The following is a 25,460-nucleotide window of genomic DNA, read 5'->3' as shown; positions in this document are numbered from 1 at the left end:
GATGAGAGAAATATTTCCATTCATTATGTAGGTTTTTGTTTTACCCTGTGGGACTAGGAAAGGGAAACGAACTGTTTTGCACAAAGATCAGTGAAATACATCTCAGTAGTAAATGAAAGCTTGAATTTTATAATCCCAAATTAATTGATACTGATAATAAAAAATCTCAAAATCAATATTGACATTTAAAGTAATTTAAACCATGAGTAATATCAATACCATCATATGGGTAATTTGAAAAAACTGAAAACTCACCACTTTGGTAATTTTTCTGTATGCATTGACAGAACTATATAAGAGGCCCCGGTGGGCCTGGTGACAGTTAAATCAGGAAATCCATAAGATATTTTAAGAGATGCTATCCCAATAGGAACCATGTCCCAGTACCCCTCATTATGGGGTTCCTTAATCTGATGGTTTCTTCTCGTCAGTTCCAGTGTCTCTTCTTGACAATGCCTAATGAAACATTTTAAACTCGTAACTTTTAGAGAGGCACTGAGTCCACAATGTGACATAAACTGTATAGGGTTCACAAAAAGTTAAAGGAAGCTTAAACTGAAATCACCAGTGTAGTTAAGCATTAGCAAGAAAACTCTTCTATTGATGTATCCATCCTGGCAGAAGTCATAAAACTTCTGAAATCACAGAAATGAAGGGAAACAGAGAAGCCAGGTAGTGAATTGGATACAGTATTTGAGACCCATTTTATGCATGTGTGGGAAGGAGCCAAGACTGACAGAACTGCCATTTTCAGCTGAGATCTCAGCCAGGGCAATGCTGAAGATTTTGCCAAAACAGAAACCTGGAAAGCAGGTGAGAGAGCAGGAGGTAGAGACACTGGGTTATCTAAGTTAATTAGGTAGACTGCATCTCTTTCCGGCCTGGGGCTGCCTGTAATAGACCAGCTGGATGTGTGGCATTGGAAAGTGCTGACTAGTTAGTACCTGAATAACAGCCTACTGCTGAGACTGTATATATGATTGAGTCCAAAAATGCTTCTGAGGCAATTCTTCCTGCATTTATCTTTTGGTTTGCCTTGTTCTCTGCCAATGACTTTACTTTTAAGGTCCATATGCCATACTCATCTGGTTGCTTCCTCAAATCTAGATAACTGGAAACTTTTTAAAATAGGAATTTGAAGCTATCTGTCTAATAAGCAAGTCTTGAAAAGAGTGGAAGCTAACTGAAGCCCAACAAAAAACACCTGGAATATGAGATACTATTGTGACTTGTGGGAACAGCAGTGTTTTGGTTGAGTGAAGACTCTGAAACAGGCAGATCCTGAAAGGTGGGTGGAGTGAGCATCAAGGCAAACTCCCTGCTATTTTGTTTTCTTCAAGACATCACTGCTTAATGGTTCATGAAATCACTCAGTAAAAAGTGTAGAAAGTCTATCCAGGGTAAGTAGTCATCCAGGAATGGTTCCTACTGCATGGATTTGCAGTTTAGAATCTTGGATTAGGAAAGCAATTTTATTCATTACAGTGTGTATTAAGAACAACGGAAAAGGAAGAGGGAAGTGAAAAAGAATGAATGAAATCTGAAAAACAGCACTGGAGTCAGGCTACATTCTTGGAAATACATTTCTCCAAATATACTGGGTCTGCATTTCCTTTTGGTGCACCTCGACTGCTTCCATTTCTCATAATGATGTCCCCATGCCCTGCTGGTCTGGTGGCTTCCTGGTATTGCAGCTCATCCCCTCATGTCTATCATACAGAGTGGCTAAGAGTATGAACTCTGGAGCTAGACTGTATTTTCAACTCTACCAGTTACTAACTTCAGGCAAGTTATGTAACTGTGTTGTGCCTCTTTTACCTTGTATGTAAAGTAGGGATAACAAAAGTAATTACTTTAGAGGCTATCCATACATAAGGAGATTGTGCCTGGCACTTGTAAACATGATAAAAGTACTACCTGCTATTATTACTAATTGCCATAAGTGTCTAGCTGTCTGCAATTGCTCAATGTTCAGTTTTGAAACTACGAAATCTTTCTGCCTTAACATTATCAACTGCAATTCACTGATAGATGTACTCATACATTCGTTTTTTCACTCACGCAAAAAACATGTTTTAGATACCTGCAATGTGTCAGAAACTATAGCAATGTCTAAAACATAGTTCCTGTTGTCACGTAACTGAGAGACAGAGAGAGAGAGAGAGACAGAGACAGAGACAGAGAGAGAACTCCAGAGATATGAATCCAAAATGACTCCACAGATAATAATGATGGAAATTCAGGCCAGGATGGAGGTGTCAGATGAGACTTCCTAAAAGGAGTGACACGGGAGCTGAGTCCTGACAGCTGAGGGGGAGATATCCATGGATAAAAGGATTGAGTGGGTTGAGATGTGTGGAGAGGGCTTTCCAGGCAGAGGAAAGGGCCTGGAGATGAGAGAGTAGAGCACATTAGAGAAACTGCAAGTAATTTGATGAGATGCACCTATAAAGTAAGGGGAGGGTGGTGGTGAGAGATGAAGTGAAGAAGTAAGAAAGGGTGAGATCTTGAAGTGCCTGTTTTACTGTACTACAGAACTTGGACTTTATCTTTATAACCATGGGGAGCTCAACATATTTTAAATGGTAGGATGTCATGATCAGATTTGTGTCTAAGAAGTCATTCTGGTGCCATTATGAAGGATATTGTATTAGAGGTGAGTAAGACCAGAGAGGGGAAAGTGACTTAAGAGCCAGTAGTCTGGGAGAGACTTAGTGACTGAAACTGTGATAGGGGGAGTGGAACTCAATATAAGCAAATGGATTGGAGAGATATTAAAAAGGTAGAATCAGCCTTTTTGACAGCTCTGTTTTTATTCCTTGTCTATTTGCTACTACATAACTCTCTGCAGTGTTGAAAAAAATGGGATGTGTCTTTTTCTTCAGTATATCTCCTCTAATGTCTTCTTCAAAAGGCCTCCTATGAAACAATGCCTTTTGTGTCTACATGGGCAAATTTCATATATTTGCATGAATTTGGGTGGGAAAAAATACCTTTCAAACACAGTGTTCAGTAGAAGATTCTATTATTCAGAGTATTTCTTTTGGTTATTATTTGCTATCTCACACCATCAACTCTCCCCCTGGTTACTACAGTAGGTTTCAAGCTTTTTTATTTTTATTTTTAAAATAAACCCACTGTATACAGATCATGCTTTTTGCCTGCAGCATTATGTAAGGCTTTCTGGATATTAGTTTTATGCTCACTCATGCTAGAAAATATCCTTGAGTCTGAGCCAGTGTCTGTGATGACACTTCAACAACAAGGTCAGTGATTAGCAAACATTTGGGTTTTTAAGAATCCTCTGAGGAGCTGGATCAATAAAAGATTCCTAAGCCCCACCTTCAGATACTCTGATTTGGTAGGTGTGGGGTAGGGCCTAGAATCTTCATTTTTAAAAGTGATTCTGAAATGAATCACCCACTAAAATGCTACATAGTAATTTTTCTAAATTTGTTTATTGTTTATCTGATTTCTCAAATAGAACTTGAGCAAAATCTTTTGCAGTAAACAATAAATAAATCGCCATTATTATAGTATATTCCTTTTACTATTTTCATAAGCTGTAATCAGTTTAAAATAATGACAGTATGGAGCTTCTTAGGTGAATGGTAAGGTATTTGAGGATGTTGAAAACGACCTTTCATGGCATTTAGAAATTAGAATATCCTGATTATAGGGTAAGGAGCAGTTGTATGTTGCTGTGAGACACTGTGCGCATTCTATGGTCTGGAAGTATCAGCATCAGCATCACCTGCGAAGTTGTTAGAAATGCAAATTCTCAGCTCCGCATGAACTACTGAATTAGATATTTGTCGGTGCAGTCAAGCAATCAGTGTTTTAACTAGCCCTCCAGGTGATTCTGATGCTCATGAAAGTGGTCTAGTGCAGTTATGTCTCCACATGGAAATGACATATTTGAGCTTTTAAAGTCTAGAAATGTATCTTTTAACTGTGGAGATGTTGCATCACTTGTTTCTGTAGTGTAAATTTACATGCTAAAGCATGTATTAATTGGGATTTGGCTCAGCCAGAAGTGATCACAAAACAAAATAACCATGGATTTAAAAGGGAGAGATAGATTTATTGCTTTAAAAAATACTTTCAACTTTTATTTTAAATTCAGATGTTACACGTGCAGGTTTCTTACATGGATATATTGCATGATGCTAAAGTTTGGGATACAAATGATCCCGTCACCCAGGTAATGAGTGTAGTATCCAAACGGTAGTTTTTAACTCATTCCTCCCTCCCTTTCTCTCCCCTTTAGTAGTATGCACTGTCCATTGCTTCCATCTTTATATTCATGTGTAGTCAATGTTTAGCTCCCATTTATGAGTGAGAACATGTGGTATTTGGTTTTCTGCTCCTGCACTGATTTGCTTAGGATAATGGCCTCCAGCTGCATGCCATGATGCTGCAAAAGACATGATGTCACTCTTTTTATGGCTGTGTAGTATTCTATGTTGTATATGTACCACATTTTCTTTGTCCAATCCACCATTGATGGGCACCTAGGTTGATTCCTATTGCAAATAATGGGATAAATATACAAGTTCATGTGTCTTTTGGGGGAGATTTATTTTCCTTTGAGTATATACCCAATAATGGCATTGCTGGGTTGAATAGTAGCTCCATTTTAGGCACGTTGAGAAATCTTCATACTTCTTTCCACAGTGGGTGAAGTATTTACATTCCCATAGTGTATAAATACTCCCATTTCTCTACAGCCTCACCAGCATTTGTTATTATTATTTTTTACATAATAAAATAATATTTTATTATGTAAAATATTTACTATGTAAAATATTTTCTGACTGGTATGAAATGATATCTCCTTGTGTGTTTTTGTTTGTTTGTTTTTTGAGATGGAGTTTTGCTCTTGTTGCCCAGGCTGGATGCAATGGCACTATCTCGGCTCACTGTAACCTTCACCTCCACGTTTGCCTTGAGCCTCCCAGGTTCAAGCCATTCTCCCGCCTCAGCCTCCTGAGTAGCCTGGATTACAGGTATGTGTCAAGATGCCCGGCTATTTTTTTTTTTTTTTTTTTTGTATTTTTAGTAGAGGTGGGGTTTCACCATGTTGGCCAGGCTGGTCTTGAACTCCTGACCTCAGGTGAAACACCTGACTCGGCCTCAAAAAGTGCTGGGATTATGGGACTCATTGTAGCTTTGATTTGCATTTCTTTTATATTATAGATGTTGAGCGTTTTTTCGTGTTTGTTCATTGCTTGTATGTCTTCTTTTGAAAAGTGTTCATTTGTTTTTCTTGTTGATTAGTTTAATTTTCTTACAGATTGTAGATATTAAACATTTGTCAGATGCATAGTTGGCGAATATTTTCTCCCATTCTATGGGTTGTAAGTTGTCTGTTTACTCTGTTGATAGTTTCTTTTGTTGTGCAAAAGCTCTTTAGTTTAATTAGGTCCCACTTGTCATTTTTTGTTTTTGTTGCAATTGCTTTTGAGGACTTGGTCATAAATTCTTTGCCAAGGCCAATGTCCAGAATGGTATTTCCTTGGTTTTCTTCTAGGATTTTTATAGGTTGAGGTTTGCATTTAAATCTTTAGTCCATCTTGAGTTAATTTTTGTATATGGTAAAAGGTAGGGGTCCAGTTTCATTCTTCTGCATATGGCTAGCCAGCTATTCCAGTACCATTTGTTACATAGGGAGTCCTTTTCCCACTGCTTATTTTTGTCAACTTTCTTGAAGATCAGATGGCTGTAAGTGGGCAACTTTATTTCTGGGTTCTCTAATCTTTTCCATTGGTCTATGTGTCTGTTTCTGTACCAGAGACATGCTGTTTTTGTTATTGTAGCCTTATAGTCCAGTTTGAAGTTAGGTAATATGATGCCTCATGGTTTTTTCTTTTTGTTTAGGATGATTTTGGCTATTCAGCCTCTTTTGGTTCCATGTGAACTTTAGAATAGGTTTTTTTCTAATTCTGTGAAAAATGGCCTTGGTAGTTTGATAGGAATAACACTGAATTTGTAGATTGCTTTGGGCAGTATGGCCATTTTAATGATATTAATTCTTCCAATTCATGAGCATGGCATGTTTTTCCATTTGTTTCTGTCACCTCTGACTTCTTTCAGTAGTGTTTTGTAGTTCTCCTTGTAGAGATCTTTCGCCTCCTTGGTTAGATGCATTCTTGGGTATTTTATTTTTCTCTGTGGCTATTGTGAATGGGATTGCATTTTCAATTTGACTCTCAGCTTGAATGTTATTGGTGTATAGAAATGCTACTGATTTTTGTACATTGATCTTGTATCCTGAGATTTTTCCAAAGTCATTTATCAGATCTAGGAGCCTTTTGGCTGGACTTTGGGATTTTCTGGATATAGAATCACACTGTCAGTGAAGAGAGATAATTTCACTTCTTCTTTTCCTATTTCGACACCTTTTATTTATTTCTCTTGCCTGATTGCTCTGGCTAGGACTTCCTAGATGTCTTTCTGACCATATAAGTCTAGGAAAAGCAATACAGGACTGGTCTGACTCTCCACAATGTTAGAGACACAGGCTGTTTTCATTTTAGTGCTCAGTTTTACAAACACTGTTTTCTCAAAATCACCCATGATCTCAAAAGGCAGCTCTGGCTGGAGCACATATATCTACATTCCTGTCAGCAGACAAGGAGAAAGAGAAGGGGATGGACACTTTCCAGATGCACACAACACCTCCACTTTAATTCCATTGTCCAGAAGCAAGCTATTGCACATTTTTAGCTTCATAGAAGGTTGTATTGATTCTGAGATCTGATATGCCTAGTTAAAATTCAAGATTTTTATTATTGAAAAATAATAGGAAAAAAACATCTGGGGCATGAGGAGTGTATTGGTTGTTTCTTGCAAAGTGGGAGTATACACTCATCTGGGAAGTGTATATTTCTGACACGTTTTTCTTTCTCCTGCTCTTCCTCCTCTTTTTCCTCCTCCTTCCTTCCTTCTGTTTAATATAACTCTTTATTCATGCTTTCTGATTCTCCTTTACAGATGTTAATCTTTTTCTTTAGTTATTCTTAGTGATTTAGGGGAGGAAAAGGATGCTTTATCCTACAGAAGATATAATGATAATTCTTGTTGCCTATGTCTCCATCTCCATCTGTCTCTCTCTATGAATGTGTACATAATGTTTTCATGCAAACTTTTGTTTCTCTTAAGTGTCGTTATTTGTGTATGTTACGTTCATGAAATATAAAAAAATTCTCATTTTTAAAATAATGCTTCTAATGGTCCAGTTTCTCAGAGTTTATGAGTTGTCATGTCAAAGAATGATTCCAGAACCTTTAGGGAAATATCAAATTTACATGATAATATCTATGACTTATTTTAGACAGGTTTAAATAATTTGCTCCTCATTTTTTCCAGCTTAATATTTCCTGACATTTGAACTAGACAATGGCTGAATACAAATGTTTTATGTGCTCTTTAGTGGAGACACCTACTGTAAAATGATTATTAAAAAGCCTATGAATCATCTTGTTCTCTAAAATATTCAGTTCTTTAAGCTGATTGCTATTAGCTGCTCATATTATTTTAATTAGAAAAAAACATGACTGCTGAAAATCAGCCAAAGGTTCTATAAATAAAAGTATCCATCTCGCAGAGTCGAATTTTAATTAACCTTTTATCATGCCAACCTTTCCACTAGAATTTTTTAGGGCTTGCAGCCGTTCATTTTGTTCAAAAGCCATATGGGCTATTTTTCATCTGTATGTAATTTAAACCTATAAGAGTGCTCCTGGAATACAAACTCACTGTTCATCAGCTGTCACTTTAATACCTTTATTTAAGTGAAAAGATATCCAAGTGCAATACAGCTGGTGTGATAGTGAGGAGAAGACACAAGATAGAATAAAATAACTGTCTCTTCTTTTTTCCCATTTTGCTCCCTTTTTGAGACACCATTTGTATCCTGACCTGCTTTAGGCATGTTAGGTTTCCTAGCAATAGATTACGTGTGAATAAAGCAACACCAGGCTGTAATTACTGGGAATCAGACTGTCTACTTTTTACCTCTAGTCATTATCCACATGAAAGGTATTTTCATAAACTGTTTTTTGGAAAATCCATATTTGACATAAATAAGCATTTTCTGCCAATTGATTTTGTATGTTGCTGTAACTGTGTCTGTGGAAGAAATGCCAGATCAAAGTACAGAAGATGGCTGGACCTGAATTCACTTCAGTCTCTGGTTACTAGAAAAATCAGTTTTCAGGAAAATGTTTCTAATTGTTATGCAGTCAATGAAAGCCATCAAACACAACCATGAAAACCACTTTCAGAATCTGTGCTTGATAAGCCAAAAGGCCTAATATTAACTTAGTTTCTATGGTCATATTCAAAATTAATGTGATATTTTTTCTATTTAAAATATGCAACTCTCAAAATTCTGTGTGTATTACAGTAATCAGGCATCAGCTACATTAAATTTACTAAACTTACTAAAAGAACCAAATGATAATATGCTCCAGTTTACAAATAATACCCTAGGTCTACAGTGACTGATTTAGTGAATGTAGCTTTAAGTGGAAAACATAAAGCTCTTAATGGTTGACCATTGAATGCTTAAAATTGCACATTGCACTGTCTCAAAGTTTCCACTTTTGTGATGACCAGTTTTCTGTCTTCTGGTCATGTCCCTTCCTGAAACTCAGTTCTTTAAAGAAAAATGCTTTTTAATCTGTACATACACCAGTATATAAATGTTAGTTAGTGCTATTGGGTAGCACAGAAAATTAGGTAATCAGGCAAATGGTTAAAACCAAGAGTGTAGTAAGTATAGAACTTTGTGATAAAGACAACATAAGACTGTAGGATGTTGGATCAGAGACAGAAAAGGATAGTTGTGGATCTGGAATGGGCAAACCATAGAGACAGGGTGGTAGGCAGCTTCTGATGTGGCTCCAAATTTCTGCTTTCCTCCAGCTTCTACAAACGCTCTTCCTCTCCGTCACCCTAAGCATGCTAGGGTGACAGCTCTGAAATGGCTCCCAGTGGGCTCCACTGCTTGGTATTCAAACCCTTGTGTAATCCCCTCTTCTTAAGTGTTAACTGGATTTAATGCCTTGTGTCTGGTGAATATAATACACTAAAATTAATTGGATATAATTTCTGTGATGTGATTACAAAAGCCAGTGATTCCATCTTGCTAGCACGCTCTCACTTGCTGACACTCTTTTGCTTTATAGCTTGCTCACTTTCCTGAAGCAAGCTGCCATGTTCTGTTCCAAAATGCTTTTTAGAGGGGTCCACATGTTAAAAACTGAGGCAGACCTTGGCCAACAGCTCATGAGGAACTGAGCTTTGAGTCCGGCAGCTACAAAGAAATGAATCCTGCCAGCAATCACATGATGAGCATCAAAAAGGACCCTTCCCAGCTGAGCCTGGGAGCTAAGCCATGCCTAGACTCGTGACCCACAGAAACGTTGAGATAATTGATATTGTTGTTTTAAGCCACCAAGTTTGGGATAATTTTTACACAGCAATAGATAAATAATACAGAAAGATTGAAACATCTATAAACCCCCACAATGAGGAGGGAAAGCGGGAACAGGGTTGGAGGGTGAAAGGGAACTCTCATATCAGCATACAGTTAGAGATCAATAACCAAAGACACAGATCAGGGAGGGAAGAAGGGAAAGAGAGTGAGGGAGAGAAAGAGGGAGAGAGGGGAGCATAGAGACCAATCTCACTCAAAGGTCAGTGTTTAAGACTTTTCTATGGGGAAAAGTATTTTCTATGCTCTAAGGGGAGCATAGAGACTAATCTCACTCAAAGGTCAGGACAAGGACAACATGGACACCATTTAAAATTAGGGCAAAAGGGTTGTACCACAGCACAACCAGAGTAGGGCCTTGCTAGCAGAGTGCAACAAACTGCAAGATTCCCTGCTCCTCCTCACTGGTGACCACAGTCCAGAGGAATCACATTTAAAGGAGTATAATCCATTATACTCCTGGTAGCTCTCTTGATAAGATCTTTGGTTACAAAACTTGCAATATTTATACTGTTTGATATAGTTGGGATATTTGTCCTTACCCAAATTTCACATTGGGTGGGGCCTGGTGGGAGGTGTTAGGGTCATGGGGGTGAATCTTTCATGGTTTGGTGCTGTCTTTGCAATAGTGAGTGAGTTATTGTGAAATCTGGTTGTTTAAAAGTGTATGGCACTTCCTCTGCCCCCAACACTCTCTTGCTCTTGTTTTCACCATTTGATGTGCCTCCTCCCGCATCACCTTCCACAATGAATGAAAGCTCCTTGAGGCCTCCCCAGAAGCAGATGCCAGAAAAAAGGTTTAATTGGCTCATGCTTCTACAGCCTGCAAAACCATGAGCCAATTAAACCTTTTTTATTATAAAATACCCAGTCTCATATATGTCTTTATAACAATGCAAGAATGGCCTAACACATTGTTGCAGGACAAATAGAACTCAGACTTGTGAATCACAAATTCTGTACCCTGTACCTATGTCCTATTGTTTTATATTTCATATTCAATTATAGCATTGCCTTTTTCCTCTGATTCATGCAGATGTTACAGAATGATGTCAGTTGCGTGTATCTGTGTCTGTATGTGTAATATAATCTGAAGAAAGTACACTGCAATGTGCTATCTGAAATCACTACAGCTGTGCCTGCTGAGATGCCTCTCACTCACCAAGCTTGGGGTTTGCAGAGTATGTCAGTCAGAAAAAAAAGCATGTGTTTCTAGACATCTATGGCTTGACTAATAATAGCAAAGAGCTTTCTGCAGTTCTCATCCAACTTGGGGTCCAGATAATTCTCACAATTCCATTGGGGACTTTGAGAGAACTGTTTCAGGAATATAGTGAGTGATAACCTTAGATCTCAGATAAAAAATTCCCCTTAGGTCTTCTGAATTTGAGTTTAGCCAGCAAGGCTTGCTTTAGCAGTTTGTGCTTCAGTCCACTGAATAAGAAGCTACATCTGTCTGGTAGGCTCTCAGCACACCCCACTTCTTGTGCCTCTCAGATTTTCCAAAACACATTTGGTTAGAGTGTTGGTGGAAATGACACCTATAATCAGGATTAGAGTCTGTTATTCTTTCTCCCAGCTAGTTTTCTGTGCTGCCTGAAGAGGAGGAAATGACCAAGATATCCCTGTTGATACCCTGCTGGACCTACCTACCCATCGGGTGGAGCTGAACCATACTTAGTGCCATATGCTCTAAGTTTTAGCATTTTCTCAATATTTATTCTAGTTCTGCTTTGCTCACATATCTCTACAGTCAATAGGTTAATTGAATCCTGCCGTTTCAGAGGCTGACTCACCAGCATTGACAGTTGGGGTTCCCAGTGTCCCACTTCAAGTGCACCTTTCTGGGGCCCTTGGCACCATAGCGTCCTCCCCATATTTAAATTTTGGTGCTAAAATGGACATCCTCTGAAAACTCGCTGTGGTTTTAAAGCATCTCTCTTGATCTGCTCTTTGAAGAGAGATTCTTCTCTCCTATGGGAAGGTGGGGAACAGGAACAGACAATTTCTTCATGTCATTATAGATCCAAACCCCAATTGTAGGCATATGAAGATATGTTTACTATTACAAACATATATAGACATGTTTATTATAGGTATATGAAGATATGTTTTAAAATTATTTTTGAATATCAATCTCAAACATATCTATAAAATTTTCCTAATGGATAAACATTTATCTCATACCACCCTTCTTTTCTATTCTTTTCAATACAACTCTATCACTTTTTATTTTCTACTTTGATGACCTTGTAATTTTAACAGGCTTAAAACTGTCTTTATCCATCACTTAAAGATAGATTATTTTTCTTCTTTACTATCATAGATGAGCTATTATTATTATTATTATTATTATTGTGTGTGTGTGCGTGTGTGTGTGACCAGAGTTTTGTTATTAATCAAATGAGTCTTCCTAGGCAGTTGGGGATCAGAGTTTTTAAAGATAATATGGTGGGTGAGGGAATACCAGTGAATCAAGAGTGCTGACTGGTTGGGCTGGAGATGAAATCATAGAAAGTGGAAGCTCTCCTCTGGCACTGAGTCAGTTCCTGGGTGGGTGACCACAATATCAGATAAGCCAGTTTATCAATCTAGGTGGTGGCAGCTGATCCATCAAGTGCAGTGTAAATAGTTTCCAAGTTCTGGAGAAATCAGGTAGAGAAACAAATATGCTCCAAATTTTGTTCACAGATGTATATTTTACTCAATTGTTAAAAATTGTAAATAGCTCAAAAGAAAAGTTTTCTTGACTCTGGAAAACAAAAAGGATCAGCAATGTTTTAAGCAAAATATTCAAAAAAGATTACTTCAGTTTTCTATTAGTTCAGTCCATTCAGCTAAATCCTGTTCTGCTTGATATTCATGAACATTTCAGCTCTTCATAGGAGTCCTGTAAGTTTTTTTCCTTTATTCTAATGTCATAATCTCCAAAGTTATCAGAAACTTCCATTCAAAAACACCTGTAAAAGTTTAATAGCTGATTATAAGACCACCATTTGAAGAGGGTCACAATAAAACAATTGCCTATGAATGACAAAAAGCCTTAGGGCAGCCACAGTTAAAGACACAATAAGAAAATTTGTTACTTCTGTGGCACACAATAATTTAACATAACAATTATAATGATTACTGATAATATATAATAAATCATTTCAGAATTATAGGAGTTTCACATAATTTTGGAACATATACCAATAATACATTTACACAAATATAGTCCAAAGAAAGCCAAACACCTTTCATATTTGGCAATGCTTCCTGTATGATTTCTGTACCAAATAAGCCAAATGTCATTTTTGGACTTTAGAGGACCTAATATTGAACAGATTAGCTTAGAAATAGACATAATTTATAATTTGATTTTGGAAAGTTTGTCAAATAGCAAAAGTTTAAGACACTGGATATTACAAAATAGAATCTCAGGTCACCATAAGTCATTCATTTGGCCAAAATGATAATTCAAAAATTTTTTAAAAAGAAAAACCTTTACTCTGATAGAGGACTTAACTTTCCAAACAGCAAGACCTGATGACAATAGCATGAGGCCAACTGAATCTGTCTCTTCTCTCTCTCCTTTTCCCATTTTTTGTAGTTTACTTAAAAGGCAAACAAAAATATTTCATTGTCTTTCAATGTTACATAAAAATCTTTTTCAAAAGGAAAAACCAAATTCCATGTTTGCAATAGTGCATCTTTAGTAATAATGCTAGTTTTTAATAAAATTTTATAAATATATCCAGTTTTAGTTTGACCATAATATAAGATTTTCATAAACTCTTTAGAATCCTTTACAATTTTCCATTAAATAGCAGAAACAAACCCTGTTCCTTAGAAAATTGATGGATCCAGACACATGGGCCCAGATTCTGGCCCCACATCAGCATGATTTTAATGTTTTAACAAATGGAGAAAAGCTAAATAATATCCTTCAAATCTTAGCCAAGTTGTTTATACCCACAGAACTTTTTTTTTTATTTTACAAGATCAACCCGTTACAAATCCTTTTCAACTTGCTTAAACCTTCAGTTTTGTCCCATTATTCTTTTAGGTTAAGAGAATCTATAAAAACTCTCTGAACTAGACAAAATTACACTATCTTTAACAAAAACCATATTCCCATACCTTCTTATAATCTCCCACCAAGATTACATTCTGCTTTCCTTCTATACCTTGCAACCTTATACATAAAATGGTTTCTCCAGTAGTCTCAATTACATGTTAGAATGTTTACTCTTAGCATCCTTTATTTTTGATGAAAAACCTGATAAGTAAGTGATTTTAATTATGTATTAGGTGTGGAGCCTAGGACATCAGACAGAAGTGTCTGATTTTTTGTAGCATGGCTAGGGGGCATGGCTCTCCATATGTCCCCAGGCCTTATCTATAATCTAATGCATGCTCCAAAGTAGATACATTGAACAATTTTCAAAAGTCAAAGAAGCAATTTATGACCTTGAAGCATTTAGAAAATCTGATATCTAACCTTAAATTTAGACCGAATGTCTACATTTTGAAGGCTTTTTTATTTTACCAATGATCTTTAAAACTCTCTTTATTTCCAAAAGATTATTAAAGTCATGTGAAAAAAGGCATTAAAGTTTCTATTATTCGGACAAAATATTTGATTTAAATGTTTATTTTTCTAAGCCAATTAATCAGAGCTTTTAAAATACAAACATCACACGTACAACACATATAAATACATAGACAGACCGACAGAAGATTCAGCACTTGTAAGATTTTTTATTTGCCAGTTTCTTAATTGGATTACTAGTTTCAGGGTGGAGCCCTTGGAGGAGCAGGGCCAGGAATATATGCAGTTTCTAGGGCCTAATAAGCAGGTACACCTGGAAGGCAAAGAAAGATCCCCAAAATTAAGGGTGCCATTTTATACTGAATCCTGGATCCCCCCAAAGAAGGGAAATACTATGGGAGAAGATAGTGCAATGCTTCTATCATACATTTAATTGTGAGGCAACCCAAAGACAATCAGCCCATTTTGTAATCAGCCCATCCCCCATGGGAGTCTCATCTCTCAGTGGGGTTTGAGGATGTTTCTGTATCTTCCAGGTGGTCAAGAGCATGCTTCTCTGATCCAAGCATGCAAAGATCTAAGTATCTCATTATAACTGACACTAGCCATTTTTTAGAGTATATGTTTTTTTTTACCTAGCTATTACACACCAAGGCTAAAGCTCTCCCATAATGCAAAGTAATTTTTGATACTCCCCAAAGTAAAAAAAAAAATCAGATAATGCAGTGCAAAACAGAACAGAGCCTTAGATTTTGAGAGGGACCTATTTTTGTTTCTAATTCCTGGGGTTCCATAAAGAAAACAGGTTTTGTAGTTGTTGTTTTTCCCCAGAATGGGGTCTGTGTAGACTCCTCTGCTTTTGGCCAGAAGTCCCCAAGCTGTTAGAATTTATCATAGGTTCTCTCATGTTGACATCAAGAGTGGCAAGATGACAAAACGGAGAAAAACAATTCAGTCCACTGAGAAGAAAATTTTTTTTCAGGAAAACACGATTCAAGAAGATAAAAAAAGATAAAGCCCTCCTAAATACATGTAGCTTGGATATCTGTTTTTAATTAAGCTGATTTTAACCATAGAGTTCTGATATGGTTTTGCTGTGTCCCCACCCAAATCTCATCTTGAATTGTAGCTCCCATAATTCCCATGTGTCATGGGAGGGATGTGGTGGGAGGTAATTGAATCACGGAGGTGGATCTTTCCCATGCTGTTCTCATGATAGTGAATAAGTCTTATGAGATCTGATGGTTTTATAAAAGAAGAGTTCCCTACACATGCTCTCTTGCCTGCTGCCATGTAAGACGTGACCTTGCTCTTCTTTTGCCATCTGCCATGATTGTGAGGCCTCCCCAGCCATGTGGAACTGTGAGTCAATTAAACCTTTTTTTCCCCATAAATTATCCAGTATCAGGTATATCTTTTTAGCAGTGTGAGAATAAACTAATACAAGCTTTTTTTAAAAAAAAATCCTTTTAAATCTCTTATTACCAGACTCTAGTTAGGACAGAGAGTCAATATTTCTGGCTTTTTAACTTTACCACAGATAACCTCCCATGCGAAATGAGTAGGTTTTAACAAAGGCTATGACTTAACCATGGATGCATAAACGGTCTCAAATAGATGGTAAGCAGTTTTTTTTTCTTTACAAAAATTAGAATATCCCCAAAGGTAGTTCAGAGGGAGGAAAACCCAAGACAGGAAATCAGAAGCTATTAATGGTGGGGGTGGGCGAGGAGAACGCTCAATAAATGGCAAAGTTACATAAATAACAAACCAGAAAGGAATTATTCTGGAAGCTAGGACTTTAACCCAGCCTACCATTGTCAAAAGACAAAGCCTTAGCTACTGAGCTAGACAGCATTGAGCAGTTTCTATTGCTATTCCCAGAAGAGCAGCCAATTTCAAGCTTGCAAAGACTCTTAACTGCTCAAGATAATTTTTAGGGTTAATTGTGACATGTGTCCTAAAATTCCTGTCCTCTGGATGGGAGAAATCAAGAGATAGTATCCCTACATGGTTACAAGGTTAAGCTCTTAAGGACACAAAACAAGACAGAAACATTTCATTTGATGTTGGTTGCAGGGACCTGCAGCAAAGTTTGTAACTGACCAGTTTGCTGGGCTGGCTTGAAAAGCAGGCTTACAGAGGTCCTAAACCCTCATTCTATCCTGTGATAACCCTCTCTCCATTACAGAAAGACAAATTTTTAGCACAAAGTGCACTAGATTTGCTACAGCCTAAAACTAGTCTCACAAATTTTGTTTTCTATTAATCAAATCCTTGCAGAGGAGATGAACAGTTACATTTACCATTTACACACACACACACACACACACGCACAGAGAGAGAGAGAGAGAGACAGAGACAGAGAAAGAGAGAGACAGAGAGAGAGAGAGAGAGACCAGAAACTTGGGTGGTAAGAATTTCTTACCCTTTTTGCTGGCATTCCAGATTTCTAGGTTCCCTTTCTCTGCAGCTCCCAGAAGAACAGATGACCCTGCTTGCTGTGCCAGAGCTATGGGGGTCAAGCCACATTACAAAAGAAAATTATCCTTTTCTGTTTCATGGAACCATAGGCAAGAGATTCTTAATTTTGCAAGATGCTGTCCAAAGGGCTGCATGGGGAACCAAATTAACATTTTCCATCCAAGCAAAATACACATAACAAAACAGACACTAGTCACTTTGTTCAGCACCCAGTATTCAACTTCACAAAGCTTGGACTTTCTCCCATTAATCCCTGTTGTCTTTGATCCACTCCATGTGGGTAGGGATGGCCTCCAAACAGTAATTCACAATGGATGGTCTCTGGCCAAGGCGAAGATCAGATAGTCATCCCAAGAACTTCCTTGGCATGTTGAGCTTTCTTCAGGGCTCACTGAATGTAACCATACAAGTAAGGAGGGTTCTCTGAGTTAGGGGTGCTGGACTTTTGTCAGCAATTCCTTCTTATATCCCCTCCGCATATACAAACACACACAAAGATGAGATGTACAGAAGGCCTTCTGAATCAAGATCCCTAACTAAGAATTCCAAGAGAATCCCTTCCAAACTATACTCCTATTGTTCATCTAATAAATCTCCCTAAAATCTTCCTGATTGAAGAGAAGGCTCCCAAAGCAAGAGTCTTCCTATTACTTAGGGAGATCCAAGTTAGACCCAACAAAGGAGCCAAACTGAGACAGAAACACCATGGTGGAGCTACAAACAGACACCCCACCATGGATCTACAGAACAAGTCAGGAGAAGAAAGGAGACATTGATAGCACCTAGAATGCTCACCAACCCAGACACCCTGCAATGGGACTACAGACAGATATAATGTGATAGGCCTACAGTTAAGGGATGTCTCCCCAGGAATACTTTTCTATTGTAATTAAATCCATCCACATTGGGTCAGCAGTGCCCCACCAGTAGAGAGAGTACCAGAATTATCTCCCAGTCCAAGAGAACTAGGCAGCCACTTGAGCAGGCCTCTGGATACATCACCAGAAAGAGGCTACCAAATCACAGGCAGGTAGCCACAAGGGCAATCCTGGACAAGCCTCCGAATCTGTAACTGCCCAGTGGGTTCACCTTGACCGCTGCCTAGACAGAGCCTATTTATCAAGACAGGGGAATTTCAGTAGAGAAAGAGTAATTCATGCAGGGCTAGCTGTGCAGGAGATTGGACTTTTATTATTACTCAAATCAGCTTCCTATTATTTAAGTTGTAAGGAAACAGTTGATTTGCAAGATTCTGGCACTAAGGCCTGTATGGAATGTTTTTTCTATTCTGTACACCTTCCTAGCAGCTAAGAAAGGGAGAAAAATTTTGTGACTCTTTGCATATCTAAAAGTATCTTTATTGCATTCTCATTTGTAAATGAGAAAATTCTGGGTTAAAAATCATTTTCTCTCTGAATCAGCCAGTGCTGTTGATGAAAAGCCCAGTATTGTTCTGATTTTCCTTCTTTGGATGTGACACCTCTCTCCTTCTTCTTTAATTGTTTGGGTTTGTCTCTTTAACATAGTGCTCTGAAATGTCATGACAATATGCTTTGTTTTGGATATTTAAAAAATTAAATGTGCTGGTACTTTTTGAGTTCTTTCAATTTGGAAATGTGTACTCTAGTTCTGAAAAAGTCTCTTTTTAAAAGATATCTTTATCTCCATGACTTCCCTTCTATTCTCTTTATAGAATTCAGATTAATTAGTTATTTGAGCACTTGGTTTTATGCTCTCAGTTCTTAGCTTTTATCTCACATTTTTTATCTTCTTGACATTTTGTTTACTTCCAAGCTTCTGTAGAAATCTTTGTTTCAACTATGTTATTTTAACTACTAAGAATTCTTCCTTATAAATATCATCCATTTTTATTGATGCAAAAACTTCCATCTCCCTGATGTGTTCATTTGCATTTTGGTTTTAATTTTGAAATGCTCTTGCATTTCCTGCATTATCTTTCCTCTGGATTTATTTTCTTGGTTTGCTTACTGACTTCTCCCTTTCTCATTTAACACTGAAGCGCTCACATTTTGACTGGAAGTTCTGTGATTGCCAGTACTTGCAAATAGTACTCCTTACTCTTGTAAAATTGGTCTGAATAATGGCTGATCACACAGGCTCCAAATGTCAGTACAGGGAGGCATTGTTTAATTTTTTCAGAAAAAATAGATTCTACAGTCTTCTACCGCTGGCTTTTAGTAATTTGTTCAGGGTGGGGTAGAGGTATTGGGATCAGTCTGTTTTGCAGAGTAGCTCAATAATTACTCTCATTTTCAATTGTGTGCTTCATTCTTACTCTACTATGTGCCTTGTTTTAGTCACTTCTCACACTTCTGTAAAGACATACCTGAGGTTGGGTAATTTATAAAGAAAGGAACTTTAATCAGCTCATGGTTCTGTGCGCTGTACAGGCTCTGCTTCTGGGGAGCCCTCAGGAAACTTACAATCATGCCAGAAGGACAAAGGGGAAGTAAGCACATATTCACATGGCCAGCAGGAGAGAGAGAGAGAAGGGGGAGGTGCTACACACTTTCAAACAACCATATCTCATGAGAATTCTATCACAAGAACAGCAAGGGAGATGTCTGCTCCTATGATTCAATCACCTTCCACCAGACCCTTCCTCCAACACCAGGAATTACAATTTGATGAGATTTTGATGGGGACAGAGAGCCAAACCATATCATGCTTCATATACCAATGATCTTGAATTTCAATCTATCATGCATCTTCTTCCTCTACTCACCCCGTCCCAATACACACTCACACCTGTTTTCTTCTCTAGTTTTCTGCCCTTCTGTGCATCAAATGCTGCTAAGCCCTGGGCTTGGCTAGGGTTCTATAGGGGCTGGTAGTGGAAGCCTGCTCATTTTTTGTTAGCATCCTTCTCTGCATGCCACTAGCCTGGAGTTGTATCTGTCAACATGTTTTTGCTGCACTATTGTCTCGTTTTCTGAGACATTTTATTTCTTAACCTCTGAGTGGATAAACGTGTTCAATATGGTATTTTTAACTTGAACATTTATAATATAAAATAATCTATATTTATGAATATCATCTATTGAGCGCTTATGTGCCAGACACTGTACTAAGGACTTTATGCATATTAGTTCATTTAACATTCACAATTTCCATTTTAAATGAGGAATCTGAGATCAGAGAGATAAAAGATAATTATAAGTTGTCTAATAAAAACAAATTTTTAATGTAATGAGAATTAACTGCTTTGCTTTAAAAATCTTCAATCAACAATAAAAAAATAGACTTTGAATGAGAGTGTCTTTCATCCCACCAGGCACTAGCCTGAGCTAATGGCATGACAATGTATGTGTCTTGCTACAATAAGTTTATATATTAGACATTTTCTATCCTGTGAATGACAGAAAGTATCACTTCTAGCAAGTATAACAAATCTGAAGAAGAACGGATAATTTACTGTTACGATTTTTTCAGTTACTGAGAGCATATCTGAAAGATACATTTCATTCCCAATGTGACTTTATTTTAAATACTGCCTTTAAGGGTTGAATTTTAATTAGGATTTATTAGTGGCTAAAAAAATTATGTAACATCACATAAAGGCTATGAACCACAATATATAAATAGAAGACAAAATACCCTGGCGAGGGAAAGGATGCAAGTGTCCTGGGATCCCACACCCAGCAAACTCAGTCCCTTTTCTTCTCAAACAAAAAGAATCTTCATCTCCTTAAACAGAATGCTTAAACCTCATGCACTTAATAAAAGACAGTGCTCAAAATGTTGCATGCATTTTGAGTCTTCAGAATAGCTCTAGGCTTACAAATATACAGCCACCTTAGAAAAATTTTATCATTCATAAAAAATGAATCAAGATATTTCACCAACAATAAAATATTTTTCCCCTAAGGCAAAAGAATAATCAGCCCTATTCTTGCTTCCCTACCCTTATTCTTGCAATCAAACAAGATAGAACCAGGTTATCACATGCTGTGAGATGAAGGCATGTATTACCTTTGGGACTTTTCCTAGTCAGGTAAAGAGGAGCTTTCTTCCATGCTATGTTTAGAAACAGTCCCCGAAAGATCATGGAGCAAAAATATTATAATCCAGTACTATTCTTTTTTTACTCACTAATCCCCTGTGTATGGCTTTTTTTTGGGTGTTGGTGGGATGGGGATCTGACTTTTATTTATGTATTTGTAACTTTTTTTTTTTTTTTTTGAGATGGAGCCTCGCGCTGTCCCCCAGGCTGGAGTGCAGTGGTGCGATCTCGAATCACTGCAACCTCCACCTCCCGGATTCAAGCGATTCTCCTGCCTCAGCCTCCTGAGTAGCTGGGATTACAGGCATGCACCACCATGCCCGGCTAATTTTCTTTTTTTGTTGTTGTATTTTTAGTAGAGACAGGGTTTCACCATGTTGGTCAGGCTGGTCTCAATCTCCTAACCTCGTGATCTGCCCGCCTTGGGCTCCCAAAGTGCTGGGATTACAGGCATGAGCCACCATGCCTGGCCTATTTTGATATACTTTCAAAGTTACAGAAAAGGTTCAAGAATAGCCCAAGGAACTAGGAATACCCATGTAACCTATATTCAGACTCACCAATTGTTTACATTTTTCACACTTTTTCTCTATGTACTTGCAAATTATTTTTTCTTAATCATTTGAAAGTAAATTGGAGACATCATGAATTTTTACCCCTAAATAATTTACTGTGTGTTTCCTAATAACCTGTTAATTATCTTATGTATTGACAGTATAATTATCAAAATTAGGACATTTCCTTGTTTTGTCCCCATTCAAAATCAAAACCAAGAGCATAGATTGCATTTATTTTTCAAGTCTCTTTGGTATCCTTTAACTCAGAACAGATCCTCAGTCATACTTAGTCTTTTGGCTTTAAATTTCTGAGAGTATAGATCAGTTATTTCATAGAATGTCCCTCAATTGATCTGCTGTTTCATCATTGTTAGTTTCAGGTTATGGATTTTTGTCAGCAATTCCACTGAAGTAATATTTTATCCTTCTCAGTGGCCCATACTGGAGTGCACATGATTCAGACTGCACTAATATTATTAGTTTTGATCACTCGAGTGAAGTGGTGTCCATGAGGTTTCTCCATGGTGGTAGAACCATTATTTTCCCTTCCTAATTATTAGGTACTTGTGGAGAGATACTTTGAGGCTACATAAATATCCTCTTCATTAAACTTTTGTCTACTAAATGTGATATCCACACGTTGATTTCTAACTCCATCATTTTTTGTTCATTTTTCTTATCATTTGCATTCCACCTTAAGGAGTGCACTCCCCTTCTCCCATTTATTTATTTATTCATCTATTTCTTTATGTCAACATAGAGTTATGGATTCTTTTTCTTTTTAAAGAATTTTTTTTTCATTGGGCACTAATAGAGAGGCCAATAGAGAGATACAATGATATAGGTAAATGTAAGTTGTTTCTTATAAGATTCATCATTAACTGTTTTTTTTCAGCCAATGGAAGCATTTGAGAAAAAAACACCTTTCAAAGTGAACCTGTATTATGTTACTGGAACATTTGTTAAAAATCTATTAACCTCTAAGAAGCCAAGAACAGAAATTCAGCAATAAAAGGTAAACATAAGTATGCTTTTTAAAAAAAAAAAATAGATTTGTTGGGGGGACATGTGCTCGTTTGTTAGATGGATATATTGTGTAAGGCTGGGGTTTAGGCTTCTACTGAACCTATCACCAAAATAATGAAGATAGTACCCAATAGTTAGTTTTTCAACCCTTGACCCTTTCCTTTCCCATTTTGGAGTCTCCATTGTCTATTGTTTCCATTTTCACGTCCGTTTGTACCCATCGTTTAGCTACCATTTATAAGTAAAAACATGTGGCAATTGATTTTCTGTTTCTGTGTTAATTCACTTAGAATAACAGCTTCCAGCTGCATCCATGTTGCTGCAAAGGACATCATTTCATTCTTTTTAATGACTGCATAGTATTCCATGGTGTTGATGTACCACATTTCTTTTATCTAGTCCACTAGTGACGGGAACCTAGGTTGATTCCATGTCTATGTTATTGCAAATAGCGTTGTGACATACTAGTTCAGGTGTGTTTTTGGTAGAAGGATTTCCTTTCCCATGGATAGATACTGAGTAGTGGGATTGCTGGGTTTGAATAGCAGTTCTATTTTTAGTTCTCTGAGAAATCTCCATTCTGCTTTCCGTAGAGGCTAAACTAGTTTACATTTCTACCAATTGTGTATGAGCATTCCTTTTTCTCCACATTCTCCCTTGCATCTGTTATGTTTTTGACTTTTTTTTATAATAGTCATTCTGACTGGTGTGAAATGGCACATTACTGTGATTTTAATTTGCATTTCTCTGATGATTAGTGAGGTTGAGCATTTTTTCTGTTTGCATATTTTTGTCTTCTTTTTTTTTGAGATGGAGTCTCGCTCTGTCACCCGGGCTGGAGTGCGATGGCGTGATCTCTGCTCACTGCAAGCAAGCTCCGCCTCTGGGGTTCACGCCATTCTCCTGCCTCAGCCTCCCGAGTAGCTGGGACTACAGGTGCCCGCCACCACGCCTGGCTAATTTTTTGTATTTTTTGAGTAGTGTCTGTTCATGTCCTCTGTGCACTTTTTAATGAGGTTGTCTTTTTTCTTGTTGATTTGGTTTAGTTTCTTGTGGATTCTGGATATTAGTCCTTTCTCAGAGGCATAGAGTGCAAATATTTTCTACCATTCTGTAGGTTATCTGTTTACTCTGTTGATAGTTTCTTTTGCTGTGCAGATATCTTTACTTTAATTAAGTCCTAATTGTCAATGTTTGTTTTTATTGCATTTGCTTTTAAGGTCTTAGCTTTAAATTCTTTGCCCAGGTCAAAATCCAGAATTTTATTCATCAGGTAATAATCCGGTGAATATCACAAGGTAATAATCTATTACAATCAATATTTGTTTGCGTGGTTGAATTGTCCCAGATTTGGCCAGTGGAAGTCTTTTTAAGGTGACTCAGATATTTATTTAAAATGTCCCCTTATTCCTTACTTCCTTGCTTTCTGTCACAAGAAGAGTTTCCAAGTTTACCTTGGATTTCCCCTGGCCCAGCATTAGTATCGACTATTTATCTTGGGAGTTCTGGTTCCCTTTACTGGAAAATAGTCTTTAGAGACCAAGATCTGGGGAGTAGGCAGGCAATTTCTGCTGGTGTATCATTGCTTCTATGCCCTGTCAGTGAATAGGATTTGAAAATATATATGTATGTGTGTATAAATGACAAACCTCACTACAATTACCTTCAATATATTTGTTCATTTGGTCAAGCTAGACCACACAAAAGGAAGTTTCAGAATTGATAAGCTACAAAAACATACCTAATAACTAGAATTTAATATTTGTTAAAGTTTTATTTTTGAGATAAAATGCACATAAGTTAAAATGTACAGATCATAAGGTTACAATTCAATGAGATCTGAAAAATGCACATACCCATGTAGCTCTTCCCTAACAAGTTAGAGAATGTATCCTTTACCAGAAAGTTTTCTAATTTCCCTTCTCAGGAAGAAAACTCTTCAAAACCCTAAGGAAACTACTCTTCTGATTTTTTTCACCTTACATTTGTTTTGCCTATTTAAGAACTTTAGGTAATTGGAATCATGTGACACACACACACACACACACACACACACACCATGTTCTTTTTCTCTGTCTCTTTCATGAGTATGTTTGAGATTCATATGTTGTTGCATGTATCAGTAATTTGTGCCTTTTAATGACTTAGCAGTATTCTATTGTATGAAATGTCAGTTTATTTATTCCTTGTCTTAATGATGGTTGATTAGGTTGTTTCCAATGTTAGGCTATTGTGCATAAAGCTTCTGTGAACATTTGTGTAAAAGTCTTTGTGTGAACAAATATTTTCATTTATCTCTGGGTAAATACCTAGGAGTAGAATTGCTGGGTAATATGGTAAGTGTGTGTTAACTTTATATAGAACTGCCAAACTGTTTTCCATAGTGGCTGTATCACAACATTCCCATCACAACATTATAAGAGTTCCAATTCCTCTCCATCCTCACTAACTTTTGGTATGGCTAGTCTTTTTAATTTTAGCCATTTTAGTGAATGTGTAGTGGTAGCTCACAGTGGTTTTCACTTGAATTTTCCTAACAACTAGTGATGTTGAGCACTTTTTCGTATGCTTAATAAATATTTTTCTTTATGATTTGTTTGTCTCATCAATTACTAACTTAGTGAATACTTTTTAAAAACTTATGAATGGGCCTGGCATGGTGGCTCATGCCTATAATCCCAGTACTTTGAGAGACCAAAGTGGAAGGATAGCTTGAGGCCAGAAGTTTGAGACCAGCCTAGACAAGATAGTGAGACTCTATGTCTACAAAGAAAACAACAAGAATTTGGTCAAGCATGGTGGTGGCTGTCTTTGGTCCCTAGCTACTCAGGAGGATGAGGATCCCTTGAGCCTGTAATTTGAGGATGCAGTCAGCTGTGATTGGCCACTACACTGTAGCCTGGGAAAGGGAGCAAGGCCTCTTAATAAAAGTGTCTTAAAAAAAAGAATTATGAAGGTTGTTGACTTTTGTAAAATAATTTCTGCATCTACGAGATGATTTTGTCCCATTTTATGTTCAGTTAATATGATGAATTACATTAATGAATATTTTCTACAAACCAGTTTTGGGGCCTTTAAAATTATCCACATTGTTTGCTTTCTATTTTATAGTCCTCACCTCTTAACTTTTTAAATTTTCTTTGTTCTACTAATTAGCTCTTTTATGGGATTCCTGAAATGGAAACAAGTTTATGGTTTTAAATTATTCTTATTTTCTAGTATAACAATTTGAAATTATAAAGCTCCCTCTAACTCCTGCTTTACTTACATCCCATAAATATTGATATTTTGTAAATCTGTTGCTATTCATTAGAAATAATGTCAAATTTGTAG

At 37.1% G+C, this 25,460-nt stretch overlaps 1 long non-coding RNA gene across 1 annotated transcript in view; it reads left to right on the top strand.

Moving 5' to 3' along the window:
- Positions 1 to 25,460, top strand: part of LOC104006929 (uncharacterized) — a 312,910-nt gene that overhangs the window by 92,586 nt on the left and 194,864 nt on the right. Inside the window, exon 4 of the long non-coding RNA XR_010158110.1 lies at positions 21,997 to 22,116. This is a non-coding gene — a long non-coding RNA (uncharacterized LOC104006929). The remainder of the gene's footprint in view (positions 1 to 21,996; positions 22,117 to 25,460) is intronic.

This window comes from Pan troglodytes, chromosome 5, assembly GCF_028858775.2.
Source record: "Pan troglodytes isolate AG18354 chromosome 5, NHGRI_mPanTro3-v2.0_pri, whole genome shotgun sequence".
Classification (NCBI taxonomy): Eukaryota; Metazoa; Chordata; class Mammalia; order Primates; family Hominidae; genus Pan; species Pan troglodytes.
Note: the sequence above shows the minus strand (reverse complement) of the source record. Positions and strands in the feature narration are given on the sequence as shown.